At 51.3% G+C, this 14,179-nt stretch overlaps 1 protein-coding gene across 2 annotated transcripts in view; it reads left to right on the top strand.

Annotated features, from left to right (window-relative positions):
* GNG2 (G protein subunit gamma 2) overlaps positions 1 to 14,179 on the top strand; it is a 21,558-nt gene that overhangs the window by 2,933 nt on the left and 4,446 nt on the right. The window contains exon 1 of one of the 2 annotated variants that reach the window (XM_015632267.3): positions 10,117 to 10,221. The exons of the other annotated variant lie outside the window; for it this stretch is intronic. The gene's annotated coding sequence lies outside the window, so the exon portion shown is untranslated. Of the gene's footprint in view, positions 1 to 10,116; positions 10,222 to 14,179 lie in introns of those variants that run through there. 2 annotated transcript variants of the gene reach the window in all.

The raw sequence follows: 14,179 nt of genomic DNA, 5'->3' as shown, positions 1-14,179 counted from the left end.
TCTTGGGAGGGAACCTGTGCTCCTCACACAGCCCATCCTCTCTCCCAGTTTCCCTGGGAGCTGCCAGCTCTGATCCCAGTGGAAAATGCACCAGCCTGAAGGATCCCAGGGGTTTTTTTCTCCTTGCAGCCATGAGCTGGTGGTGGCTTCGTGGGGCACATTTTGGATTTGGGGGAGATGATAACTGAGGCTGCTTCATGGCAGGGGGAGGTTCTCAAGATGAGGAGTGGACAATTCCAGAGGGATTCCCGTGGATTGATGGCTGTGAGCTGGTGAAGAAGCTCTATTTATAATTATTATTATTATTATTATTATTATTATTACTAATCCCCCAAGCCCTCCTGCTGCTTTGCCACCCCGTGCCAAGTGGAAAATGCAATAAAAACGCGATTTTCCCGGGGTGGGCAGTGCCATCCCACCTGGCAGCCCCGCTGGAATTCCAGGGGCTCCCGAATCCCGGTGAGTCACCGGAGGAGGACAGCCAGGAGCCGGCTCTGCCTGTTTCCATAGTAATTAGGGCTGGAGAGACGGTGCTGGAGCCCCACGGACCCCCCGTGTCCCCAAAAAACGCTGCCAGGGGCGGTTTTCCCTCTCCATCCCGGCCGGGATGCTCCAGGCGGGCTCTCCCGGGATCGGGAGCTGCTCCCTCCCGCTGGGTTGCCCCGTTTTGGGCTGGGGTTTGGGGGCTCACCCTGGGAAAAAACATCATTTGAGGCACGAGTGGCAACAATTCTCGGTGTGACTTCTCCAAGGGTCTCATTCCTGTGCCTGGAGCGGGGTGGGAAAGCAGGGTGGGAAAATGGGATGGGGAAAATGGGATGGGGAAAATAGGAAAAAATGGGATGGGAAAAAAATGGGATGGGAAAAAAATGGAATGGGGAAATGGGATGGGAAAAAAATGGGATGGGGAAATGGGATGGGAAAAAAATGGGATGGGGAAATGGGATGGGAAAAAAATGGGATGGGAAAACGGGATGGGAAAACGGGATGGGAAAATGGGAAAAAAATGGGATGGGAAAAAAATGGGATGGGAAAATGGGATGTGTCCGTGTGTGCTCACAGCCAGCACGGGAGCAGGAGGAACGAGCTGAGGGATTAGCTTGGATTTTCAGTTTTTCGTGCTTTTCAGGCTCTTTTCTCGTTGTTCTCCCTGTCTGGGCTCCGCCTCTTGGTGGGAAGGAGGGATGGGGGAGATGGAGCCCATTCCATGGAATAAGCTGTGGGTGCATCCTGGTCCGCTGACCACGGAATTTTTTGTTTGTCCTCTCACGGTTTTATTCCCTGCTCGCCTCCAGCCCCTCTTTCCACGTGCATTTTTTCCTTCTGGGTGCCACATGCACCCCAAACTCACTCCCTTGGGGGCACAGGAGCGCTTTTCCACCCAAAATCCCGGGGGGAATGGCCAGGGGGGATCTCCTGGCCCTGCTGCTCGTGGGGAAGCTCGGGATGGCTGCGGGAGAATCGGCTCCTCTGAGCTGGGAAGGACAGGATCCAGCTGCCAGGAGAACACGGATTTGGCTCCGTGGAGAAGCCAGGCTTGCTCCAAACCCCATCCAGAGTGGCTGGCATGGCGCTGGTGGGGTGGGGATGTTGGATCAGGGCAGTGATTAATTAATGACGCCTTTGATTAGGGATGCGCGAGGGAATCGCGGCGCTTGGCGGGCGGGGATGCAGCTGGATCCAGGATCAGGGAATCATGGAATCGTTGTGGCCAGGGCTGGAAGGGATGGAAGAGACCATCTGGGATGGGCAGGGATGCAGCCTGGAGCCTGAAATCACTCATCTACCGCGTTCCAAAGATCAGTGGGAATAAAAATCCCTTCTGAAACAACATTGGACCAAGCCTTGAAAAACCAGCTGAGACACCCTGGATAATTCCTGGGAATCAGCTGCACCAGGACCTGCTTATCCTCCCAAACACAATTAATTTTCACCTTATCTCGTCCTTCCCTGGCTTTTCACTCGGCAGTTTCCTCCCCCTGTTGTCATCATCATCCTCGTTAGAACCCCGGTTAATTAGCTGATCCAAGGGAAGCTCCGCTGCTGCTGGATGTGGTTGGAGTTGTGTGCTGTGGGTGAGGCTCCCGTGGAGATTCCTGAGCTGCAGGTTGGTCCTTCCAGGGGTGCTTCCCAATCCAGGAGCCGCTGGAAAAGCTCCTTTGGCTGAGCTGATGTCTCGGTTTAACAGGTTTATCTTCCTGCCCTCTCTTGCTCTCCCCAGGGCTTTGGGGAGGAAAGCTGGCTCTGTCCATCCCTGGGAACAGCTTTCCTGGCTGGAAAGCCCCTGGATGCAAGAGGGAGCTGTGTGAGACACCTTGGAGCTCATCAGGAATCCCTGATCCCTCCAAAGGGGAAAAATTTCCTTGGCAGAGCGTGGGATATTCCCAGTGCAAACTCCTCGGTGTTCCTGCTTTCAGCATCCTTCCCCCCGCTGCATCCTCTGTCCAGGGGGATCAATCCCAGCCCCAAAGCCTGGCTGCTTCCTCCTTTCCTTGTGCCCATCCCTGGCACCAGTTTTGGGGGTTTTTAAGGCATTTCCAGCCTTGAAGGAGGAGGCAGGGACGCTGCTGGGGTCAGTGTGCTGCTCCCTCAGAGCTCACGGGGACATCGGTGCCCTGTGCCACCCTCAGCAGCGACACAAACCCAATCCTGGCACATTCCCAGGGTAAATCCCAGCTGAGGATCCCTCTCCTCTCCTGCACCTGCCTGGCTTGGAGGAGCTGGAGCTGTTCCCAAGGCTGGCACCTCCCAGAGAAGGGTGACACTGCCGGGCTGCGTTCCTGCGCTAATTACGGTCATTAAGGTCATTAAGGTCGGGTTTTGTGTCTCTCCTGTCGCTGCTGCTGTGCCAGGAGACTTCAGGCTTAGAACCCTGGAACTGCTTCGGTTGGAAAAACCCTCGAGAAAATTCTTCAAGTCCAACCATTCCCACCCACATCCCCAAGTGCCACATCCACGAGGCTTTTAAACCCATCCAGGGCTGGGAACTCCACCCTGGGCAGAGCCTGGAATTCCATTTTAATAATTTTAATAATTTCTCCTCCTGGTCCCTTTCCCAGGGAGCAGACGTGGTGCTGAGCCCCTGCAGCCAGGGAAAAGCCACCACCCTGGTGGCTCCCCGGGGCCAGGCGGTGTCTGCAGGGATGTGGAGGAGTTTCCTCCTGGATCTGTGATCCTGGACCCTGAGCTGTGTCCCACAGGAGACACCAGGAGCTGGATGAAGCTCAGGAACATTTCAGCTGTTGCAGAATTCCCCCTGGGATGGCCCAGGGAGCACAGCCAGGTGTCCAACAGCCCCAGCCTGTCATCCCCTTAAGGGGAATTCTGAAGGGATGCTGGAAGGATTCTTCAGGCTTCAGTTGTGTTAAAATCCCCCCTGAAGCTGGGAATTGGTGTTGCAGGAGCTGTGGGTTTGGAGGAACCGTGTTTTGGGGTCATTTTGGGTAAGAAGGCACCGGCTGTCAGCTGATGTGAGGCACTCAGAGTTGATTTGGTCCCTCCTTGGAGCCTTTGGATTTGGTCCCTCCTTGGAGCCTTTGGATTTGGTCCCTCCTTGGAGCCTTTGGATTTGCTCTGGAGCAGGGAAGGGAGGGAAGGAGGATAAAGAAGGTGTTGAGAGTCAGGGGAAATGTCTTCACAATCCCACTGGTTCTGGGGGTACCAGGACAGTGCCAGCCTGGGATGTCTGTCCCTGTCAGGGCTTTGTTCTGTCTGCAGGGAAACCTCGGGAGAAACAGGCAGGGCTTGGTCTGAGCCTCCTGAGGACAGGGAAAATTCCCAGGGCTCGGGATCCAGAGGAGGCCACAGGGAATGTTCTTCTGGAGAGGAGAAGGATCCAGGGAGAGCTCAGAGCCCCTTGCAGGGCCTGAAGGGGCTCCAGGAGAGCTGGAGAGGGACTGGGGACAAGGGATGGAGGGACAGGACACAGGGAATGGCTCCCAGTGCCAGAGGGCAGGGATGGATGGGAGATTGGGAATTGGGAATGTGCTCTCACCCATCACTCAGGGCAGCTCAGAGCTGTCCCCATGGCTGTCACACGTGGGTCCCCAGGATGTCCTGCAGGAACATGGCCAGGTCTGCTCCATGCTCCAGGTCTTCTCCACTGGTTCTGCAGCAGTTTGGGGTTTGTAGCTGGGCACCGACCATCAGAGCCCCCTGAACCTTTCCTGATCAACCTCCAGGCCCGTGGCTGCTGCTGGAGCAGCTCTGATCCAGCTTCCCCACCTTGGGAAACACCAAACCTTGCCCAGGCCTGGTGGATTCCTGGTGTAGAACCTTGGCAAAGGGGCAGGGACACGGTGGGGACAGAGCTCCAGCGTCCCCCTGGGACAGCTCTGGGTGTTGGGAAGGGCCTTGGCTTCAATTCTTCAAGTCTGCCTGTGCTGCATCCCTTGGATTTTTGATCTCCTGGAGACGTGGTGGTGTTTGTGCAGCCCTGGCCCTGTCACAATCCCTTGCATTATTTATCAGCTGATTTCAGAGAATTGCTCAGCCTCACATCCTTGCTCTGGTGCTTCCCTCACTTCCCACTTGATGCCAGTGGGGAGGGGAAACTCTCCCTCCTCCTCCCTCCCTGCACACTGTGAATAAAAATGGGGAATAAAGGGAATAAAAGGATTACTTTAATGCAGTGAGCCAGGCTTAAGGAGAGGAATAAGCAGCAAATAAGGGAGGTGCTGATTATTATTTTTTAAGCCTAAAAATCTAAGCCCTGTGTAAGTGTTTCTATTAAATGATGTGAAAGTTAGGCTGGTTTGGAATCCACGCTGCTCCTTCATCCTGCCTGGAGCTGAGGAGCAGCTGCTTCCAGTGACTTCACAGCTCAGGAAAAACACAGAAAACCACAGAAAGTGAGGTTTCCCAGGAGCAGGGAAAGGTGTTTAACCCTGGGGAAAGCAGCTCGTGGTGCAAAGGCAGCGATTCCAGGAGGATTAAAGCTCCGGGAGTGGACACGGAAAGGGATAAACGAAGCACGTGAGGGATCCGTGCTGGGAAGGGAGGGAATCCAGCTGCCTTGTGCTGCTTAATCCAGGCTTTGCAGCCTCAAATTTTCATCCTTTGTAATTTTTTTTAATTTCTTTTTTGCCTTGTGAGTGTAAAAGCACCGCCCAGGCTGGCGGCTTCTGCTGCCGCCTGCGTATTCCCGGCGTGTGTCATCCCACAGCCGGCATGGTGGGAAAAGCAGGGCCCTTGACTCAGCAGGAAGCGTGGCAGGGATGCTTTGCCAGGGTTTTGGGAGAGGAAAAGGAGCCAGTTCAGGGATTTAGGGGCTCTGTAGGAAAGGTGAGGTGTTGTGAGGAGGTCAGTAAGCGATGAGGGCGGGGGAGGATGGAAACCATCCAAGGGATGGTGTGGGAAAAGCTCCGAGGGAGCAGCTGGGGAGGGAAAAGGCAATTTTGCTGTTTGGCAGGAGGTCAGGGGGATGTGGGAGGGTCAGGCCTGGAGCAAAGGGGAGCTCTGAGCACACCTGAACTCGCTCCTGCCCCAGTTCTGCCACGCCAGCCGTGCCCTGCTCTCCTCTCCCCTCCTCTCTCCTCGGGCAGGGCCAGCTGTGCTCGGAGCCAGGGCCTACTTTAGCCTGGAATGCAGCAGGGCACAGGGGAGAGAGGCAGCAGTGCTGGGGCATGGAGTGAAATTTAATTGGGATGATAATGTGGGTCAGCCCGGCGACCGAGCTGGGAGCGGCAGCACCAACAACCTACTTCTGTCAGCCCGCCCAAATAACCCGGTTTGGGCTGTGCCAGGGCTCCAGCCCTGCCTGCATCAGCTCCTGCATCAGCTCCTGCATCCCTGCCTGCATCAGCTCCTGCATCCCTGCCTGCATCCCTGCCTGCATCAGCTCCTGCATCAGCTCCTGCATCAGCTCCTGCATCAGCTCCTGCATCAGCTCCTGCATCAGCTCCTGCCAGGGCTCCAGCCCTGCCCGCATCAGCTCCTGCATCCCTGCCTGCATCCCTGCCTGCATCCCTTCCCAAATCCCTGCTCACATCCCTGTGTGCATCCCTGCCCAAATTTTATCCACATCCCTGCCCACATCCCTGCCCAGATCCCCACACATCCCTGCCTCCATCAGTTCCTGCATCCCTGTGTGTATCCCTGCCCAAATCCTGCTCACATCCCTGCCCAGATCCTCACCTGCATCCCTGCACATTCCCACACACATCCCTGTGTGAATCCCTGCCTGCATCAGCTCCTGCATCCCCACACACATCCCTGCCTGCATCAGTTCCTGCATCCCTGCCCTGATCCTCACATGCATCCCTGCCTTGATTCCCACACACATCCCTGCCTGCATCCCTGCCCAAATCCTGCTCACATCCCTGCCCAAATCCTGCTCACATCCCTGCCTGTGTCCCTGCTCACATCCCTGTGTTCATCCCTGCCCAAATCCTGCTCACATCCCTGTCCTGATCCTGACCTGCATCCCTGCCCACACCTCTTTCTCCATCCCTTCCTGCATCCCTGCCCTCATCCCCATTGCTTTGGAGAACCCCCCCTCACAGCCCCAGGCTGGGAAATGTCACAGCCAGCACGAGCCACGTGAAATTCCTTTTCAAAGTTATGGATTGTGGAAATACAGAATGCACAGGGAATTTTCCCCCCTTTTTCCCCTCCTTTCTTGCTTTTTTTTTTTTCCCCTCTCTTTTCCCTCTTTTTATTTCTCTTTTTTCCCCTTCTTTTAAACATTTTTTTCCTCTCCTTTTCATGGTTTTTTTCCCCTCAGAAACCTGCTAAGCCCTCCCCCGTTCCATGTGGCTCCTCCACCTGCACATTGGGATGGGGCCCTCAGCAGATGTCTCAGGGATGTGAAACCCTCACAGCCCCAAGATAACGGGGTTTTACCCCAAAACCCACGCCTGAAACACACCAAATCCCCCAAAATTGTCACAACTCCCATCTCCACGTGCTGCAGCCACTATTGGAGTGGCTCTGAGGGCACCAGCTCTGGATGCTGGGGAAAAAAAACTGGGAAAAAAAATCGAATCCCTGAATGGTTTGGCTCAGAGGAGACCTTGAAATCATCCTTGCCACAGGCAGGGACAATCCCCTCTATCCCAAATTGCTCCAAACCCTGTCCAACCTGGCCTTCAACACTTCCAAGGATGGGATGAAAATTAATACAGGAAAAAAAAAAATATAAAAAATAAATTTTCAGCCTCGTTCCTTCCACCACAAGGATGGGAAGAGAAATTCCAGGCAGCAGCTTTGGGAATTCTGCCTGCACTCTCAGCTGGGCTGTGACCTGTTTGCTGTATTTGAAGCTTGAAATAGAGCCTTATGAGTAATGTGGTTCAGGTGCTTATCACCAATTAATTAATTCTTTTGCACCGTGGATACCTAATTAAAGCAGTCTCAGGTAATTCCTGGGGGAGGGGCTCAGATTATTGGGGCTGTTTAACGGGGTTGTTTCTCTGCTGATGTAATTTGCTGGGTGATTCCCAGAGGCTGGGAAGGGTCATTGGGCTCCCTGTGAGTGTTACTTAAAATAAAATTCTAATAAAGGTTTGATAGGGGTGAAATCATCGGGGGATGATTTCTCATCACGAGGATTTCTGCAGCCCAAGGCTTTGTGGGAGGGTTTTTGGTTTTTTTTTCTGGGGAAAAAGGTGAGGCTCTAGCCAAAAAAAAAAGGGATTTGGGATTTATTTGAGCTGAAAACTGCTTTGCAGAGGGGTGGGCCTGGCACAAACCCTGGCAAAATCCACATTTTCTGTGGATTTTCTTTCCCCATTTCCTGTGCTCACATGGAGGGTGCCCCTAAAATGGGATTTTTTTAACCAAATCAGGGCAATGTCTTGTTCCTCTGGGGTGGCTTTGTCCCCACGCCAGCGAGCAGGGATTGGTAAATCACAGAATCCTTGAGGATGGAGAAGATCCCTGAGATTCTGGAGCCAAAACCAATCCCCAGCCTTGAATTTGGGGTGATTTGTGTGAGGCTCAGGGCGGGTTTGTCCCTTTCCAAATCCTCTTGGGAATGTGATGCTGGGAGAAACAATTCCATTTGCAGCTCTCCCTTCACCTTCCAATCCTCATTTCCCATCTCCCCATCAGGATCTTCATCTTGACCATGGCCAATACTCGAGAGCAGGATGCTAAAAACCAAAACCCATGGCTGGATATGTTAATTAACATGAAATAATAGCTCTTGGCTGCTTAATTAAGGGTCAGGATTTGAGAGCTGGATGAGCAGATGAGGAAGGAATTCCTGGCTGGGAGGGTGGGGATGCCCAACCCCTGGAAATGTTCAGTTCCAGGCTGGATGAACAACCTGGGATCGTGGAAGATCCCTTGGAATGGGATGAGCAGTCTGGAATTCTGTGATCCACGTGCTGGAGATCCATCTGTGAATTTTGGGGAATTTCTGGAGCTCCTCTCCTCCACTCCAGTCCCCCGCTGACCTCTGGGTGTTGTTTAACATTTTATTAAACCTTAAAAACCCAACCCAACCCCCAAAAAAAAACCCAATTAAACCTTAAAGCATTTTCATTTTCGGTGCAGCTGAGCCCTGCTGGAGGCTCAGAGCTGGAGATGGTGTGACAGGATGTGTGTCCTGCTGGGGTGTGACAGCCCTGGCCCCTTCCCTTGTGGGTCACAGCACGAGGAGATGCCAGCCTTGCTCCCCAAAATCTGGGCATCCTCATTCCCCAAAATCTGGGCATCCTTAATCCCAAAAATCTGGGCATCCTTATTCCCAAAAATCTGGGCATCCTCATTCCCAAAAATCTGGGCATCCTTATTCCCAAAAATCTGGGCATCCTCATTCCCAAAAATCTGGGCATCCTTATTCCCAAAAATCTGGGCATCCTTATTCCCAAAAATCTGGGCATCCTCATTCCCAAAAATCTGGGCATCCTTAATCCCAAAAATCTGGGCATCCTTAATCCCAAAAATCTGGGCATCCTTATTCCCAAAAATCTGGGCATCCTCATTCCCAAAAATCTGGGCATCCTTATTCCCAAAAATCTGGATATCCTTATTCCTCATCATTTGAGCATCTTTATTTTCCAGTATCTAGGGCACCCTCATTGGTATTTGGACATCCTCATTCCCCAAAATTTGGACTTCCTTATTCCTCATGATTTGAGCATCTTTATTTTCCAGTACCTGGAGCATCTCTATTCCCCAAAATCCAGACATCCTCATTCCCTGGTATTTGGATGTCCTTATCCTCCAGAATTTGAACATTCTTATTATTCCTCGAGATCTGGACATCCTTGTTCCCAAGAATTTGGGCATCTTTACTTCCCAAATATCTGGGAATCCGTATTTCCCTCTGTGTGGCCTTTCTTATCCCTCAGGATTTGGGCAGCCTTGAATTTCCCAATATTTGGGAATTCTTATTCCCCAGAATTTGGACATCCTTATTCCTCATCATTTGAGCATCTTTATTTTCCAGTATCTGGGGCACCCTCATTCCCCAAAATTTGGGCACCCTCATTCCCTAAAATCTGGACATCCTCATTCCCTAAAATCTGGACATCCTTATTCCTCAGGATTTGGGCAATCTTATTCCCCAAATATTGAGGAATTCTTTTTCCCCTCTTTATGAGCATCCTTATTTCTCAGTATTTGGGCACCTGGGAATTCCTTATTTGCCCTTTATTTGGGCATTTTTGGGCATCCTTGAATTCCCCAGTAGTTGGGTATTCCTCAATATTTGGCCATTCTTGTTCCCTGGTATCTGGGAATGTTATTCCTCAGAATTTGGGCATCCTTATTCCCCCAAGGTGAGGGAACACCCAGAGCCTGATCTGCTCCCACCACTGGGATTATCCCTTCTGCTCCAACACCTTTTTTCTCAGGATTTTCCCCCAAAATAACGAGCCTGGAGCAGGCTGGGTGTTTGCTCCATCACCAGCACATTCCCTGGTGGCATTCCCATGGTTCTGGACCCTTTTTTTCCAAGCCTGGAGCAGATCTGTGCTCCCTCCCTGTGCCACTGGGATGGAGAGAGACAAAATCTTGGGATTTAGGGTGTAGGAATGCTGGCAGGAGGAAGCAGAGCAGATATCTCAGATCCTTCACCTGAACAATCTGGTTAAAAAAAAAACAACAAACCCACAAAAACCCTAAAAACAAAAAAAGGAAGTGGAGCTGGGTTCCTGTTTACTTCAGTTTGAGCTTTTGGGGCTCAGAGAGGGAACAAAGAGCTGCAAGAGATGCCCAGGGGGCAGGGATTGCTCCAGGGAAAAGGGACAGAGCAGGAATTCCAGGCTGGAGGTGGGTGAAGGGCACATCCCCATCCCTGGCAGAGCCAATCCCGCTTCCTTAAAAACCCAAAGCGGGGATGCAAACATCGGGAAGTCACCCCGGGATAACTGGGGAAGAGGAAAAAACCCAAGCTTTGCCTTGCCTTGAGAATTCCCATCCTTGGGCAGGGCTTGGAGAGGCTGGGATTAATGGGAGGTGTCCCCATGGCAGGGCTTGGGATGAGGTTTAAAATCCCATTCCCAACCAAATAATCCTGGGATCAATAATTGGGGCTGAAACCCAGCCCCACCTCTCCCGTTGGATCGGATGCTGCCGGGATAACGAAGCTGTTTCCATGGAAACTGGCTCGTGTTTTTTCCCCACTCTGTTGGCTTTTAATTGATTTATTTATTTATCTACCAGCACATCTCTGACCTGCAAGCTGCTTCCCAGGGATTTAAACACTGGGTTGGACATCCAGGATTAAAAAAAAATGGCTGGGAAAGGGAATAAAATCCCTGTGGAGAGGGGCTGGGAGCAGCACTGAGGATTAAAGGGTTTTTTTTTGCCCCAGAAAAGGCACAAATTGAGCTCAGACCATTTTCTCTCCTCGAGAAAGGAGTGAAACATGTGGAATTTGGGTGGATTAAGGCTCCATTCCCAGCCAGATCTGTAACTCCTGCTGGGATCAGTGAGACTGTCCCATCTCCCACCCCCTGGAAAACGTGGCTCTGCTATTTTCTATTTTGCCTCTTGTATTTTTATACTTTTCTGGATAAATTTAGCAATTTTTTTTTTCTTTCTTTCAGCTGAGCCACCTATTTTTAGCCATGGCTTTTAGCAAAAGATGCCTGGCAAAGCCATCCAGCCCCTCACAAGGGGTTCCCACGCTCCAGGAGCTGTTTTATTCCCAGTTATCCCCTCTGGATGCTGCATCCTGCCTGGTTTGGGGGAGGAAAAGGCGATTTTTGGGAGAGCCTGCTTGTCTCAGTGGGGATTCAGTGAGCTGGGATGGGCTCAGCTCTTGGGAAGTGCTGGGACAAGGAAAAATCCCAATGTGAATGAGATTTGGGACAAATCCCTCTATTGAAATACCCAGCCTGGACAAAAAAAAAACCTTTTCTGGACCAAAAAAAACCCTTTTCTGACAAAAAAAAACCCTTTTCTGGACAAAAAACCCCTTTTTTTGACCAAAAATCTCCCTTTTCTGGACCAAACTCCCCCTTTTCTGGACCAAAAAAACCCAAAAAAACCCCCCTTTTCTGGACCGAAAAACTCTTTTCTGACCAAACCCACCCCCCCCTTTTCTGGACCAAAAACCCCCTTTTCTGAACATAAAAAAACCCTTTTTGGACCAAAAATCTCCCTTTTCTGGACCAAAAACTCCTCTTTTCTACACCAAAAAAAAAACCCCTTTCTGGACCAAACTCCCCCTTTTCTGGACAAAAAACAAACAAAAAAAACCCCTTTTCTGGACCAAAAACCCCCTTTTCTGGACCAAAAAAACCCTTTTCTGAACATAAAAAAACCCCTTTTCTGCACCAAAAAACAAACAAAAAACATTTTCTGGACCAAAAAACCCCCACCCTTTTCTGGACCAAAAAAAAATAAACATTTTCTGGACCAAAAAAAACCCTTTTCTGACCAAAAAACCCCATTTTCTGAACCCAACCCCCCCCCTGCCTGGTAGGAACCATCCTGGTCCCTGCTCTCCCCAAAATCCTGCCTGTCCCAGTGGGATTCACCCACTTTGCTGGAGCTGAGTGGAAAATGCATCAGGGATGGAAAATACGACTTTTTTTTGAAAGCAATGAGCAGAGAGGCTGCTGCTTTCACCCCAAAAAGGAGTTTTTTGAGGTGGGGGATGCTGCTTTATTTGTTTTATTATTTATTCAAATGTTATCTATTTAAAATCGAATTTTTAAAATTTTAAAATCGTAAAGTTTGGGTTAGATCATAAAATAAATATAAAAAATCATAAAATTGTGGGGTGGTTTGGGTTGGAAGGGATTTAAAGCTCATCTTTTTCCACCCCTTGCCATGGACAGGGACACCTTCCATCATCCCAGGTGGCTCCAAGCTCCATCCAACCTGGCCTTGGGCACTTCCAGGGATGGGAAAATGACATTTTTTTTAAAGATTTAGCAGAATTCCAATCTCCACCCACTCGGACCTTGAGTTAAACCCAACTAAGGGAGGAGAAAGAGCTGCTGGGGGTGGTTAAGCTCTGATCCCATGGGTTTGGAGCTGGAGCTGGTGATGGATCCTGTACCAGGCACGAGGATTTCAGGATCCTCTCAGCTCAGCTCTGTGCAAAGCAGGGAGCAGCTGGGCTGATGAGGAGCTGCCAAACGAAGCTTAATTAGTCCTGCAAGCAGAGCTGGCAGCTGTGGGGAGCCCAGGTTGGCGGGGAGGGATGGGATGGAAGCTCAGCACCCAGAAATTCTCCTTTTTCAGGGGCTGCTTTGGGCTGGATGTGCCATTTGGTGTGGAAACACATCCAGGGATGCAGCTGGGTGGGATTGGCAGGGATGGAGGAGGGCTGGGTGTCCCTTGGCCAGGAGCAGTGGTGGCTTTTAGCTCAGAGCATTTTAAACCTCAGTCTCATCCCATCAAGCTGCTCCACATCCACATCTGCTGAAGGTTTGGGCAAAGCTGGAATGAGTAGACACGACTTCAGCAGCCTCATTCAGGGCTGTGCCTCGCTCTTTGCCCAACTAAATCCCAATTTTTGGTGCCTGTTTGGGCTGGGTGCTGCCAGTGACAGAACAAAAATGTCACTGAGGTGACCAAAGCCTCTTCCTCCAGCAGACAGACAAAAACCAGGTGGGTTTTTTGGAGCTTAGGGACCAACTTGCAAAAATCAGCAGCAAAATTTTCATGTCCAGGCTTTTCTTGCCAGCATTTTTTCATGGAATTTGTGGGCAGGGACACCTTCCCCTATCCCCAAGCCCTGTCCAGCCTGGCTTTGGACACTTTTTGGCTCAGCTTTTCTGGGGAGCCTGTGCCAGGCTCTCACCACCCTCAGAGGGAAGAGATTCAAGCCAAGCAGAGCTGCTGGAGCATCCTCCTCTCCTTCAACCCCCTCTTTACCCATTTCAGCCACCCCAGAAAGGATCCTCAGATCCAGGGGGGAAAATGCCAAAATATTTGAGCGTGGTGTTTAGAAGGAAGTTGATTTTCCAGGTGTTGTGTTTCCTAGCAGGGACATCCCACAGGGATGGGAACTTCCAGATCCAGGATTGGAGATGTGATGGATGCAGAGAGCCTGCCTGACCCCATTTGGGGAATTTGGGTGTTCCCAGGGTGCTGGAGTGATGGCAGCCCTTGGATTCCAGGTCACTCTGTGCCAGCATGATCCCAATTAATCTCCAGCTCTCCCTCCATCAGAGCTCAGCAAAATCCCAAGAGTGAAACTGAAAACCACCCAACATTTCCTGCTCTTGCCATTATCCCAGGAGCTCGTGCTGAGCTCTGCCTGCACTGGAAGGAGTTTCATGGCATTCCCAAGGGAATTCAGGGCTGAATTTCCCTCACTCAATGGCACACGAGTGTGCCTGGATAATGGGATTCCTGCCTTGGAGCCCACAGGTTAATGAGTCCTTCCTCGTTAATTTCATGCTGATGATGTTGAACAGGGCCAGGACATGGATGTTGTCTCTTTTGGGCTGTAATTACAGCTTGGGAAGGGTTGGATTTGTTTCAAGGGGTGCAGAAAGCTGGAGAGGGGCTTTGGACAGGACACAGGGAATGGCTTCCCACTGCCAGAGGGATGGATGGGATCTTGGGAATTCCTGGCTGAGAGGGTGGGGAGGGACTGGAGTGAATTTCCCAGAGAAATCCCAAGATCCCTGGAAGTGTCCAAGGCTGGAGCTTGGAGAAACCTGGGATAGGGGAAGGTGTCCCTGCCATGGGATGGGGATGGGGATGGGATTGGGATGGGGATGGGATTGGGATGGGATGGGATGGGATGGGATGGGATGGGATG

The sequence above is a fragment of the Parus major genome, chromosome 5 (genome assembly GCF_001522545.3).
Source record: "Parus major isolate Abel chromosome 5, Parus_major1.1, whole genome shotgun sequence".
NCBI classification, from domain to species: Eukaryota; Metazoa; Chordata; class Aves; order Passeriformes; family Paridae; genus Parus; species Parus major.
Note: the sequence above shows the minus strand (reverse complement) of the source record. Positions and strands in the feature narration are given on the sequence as shown.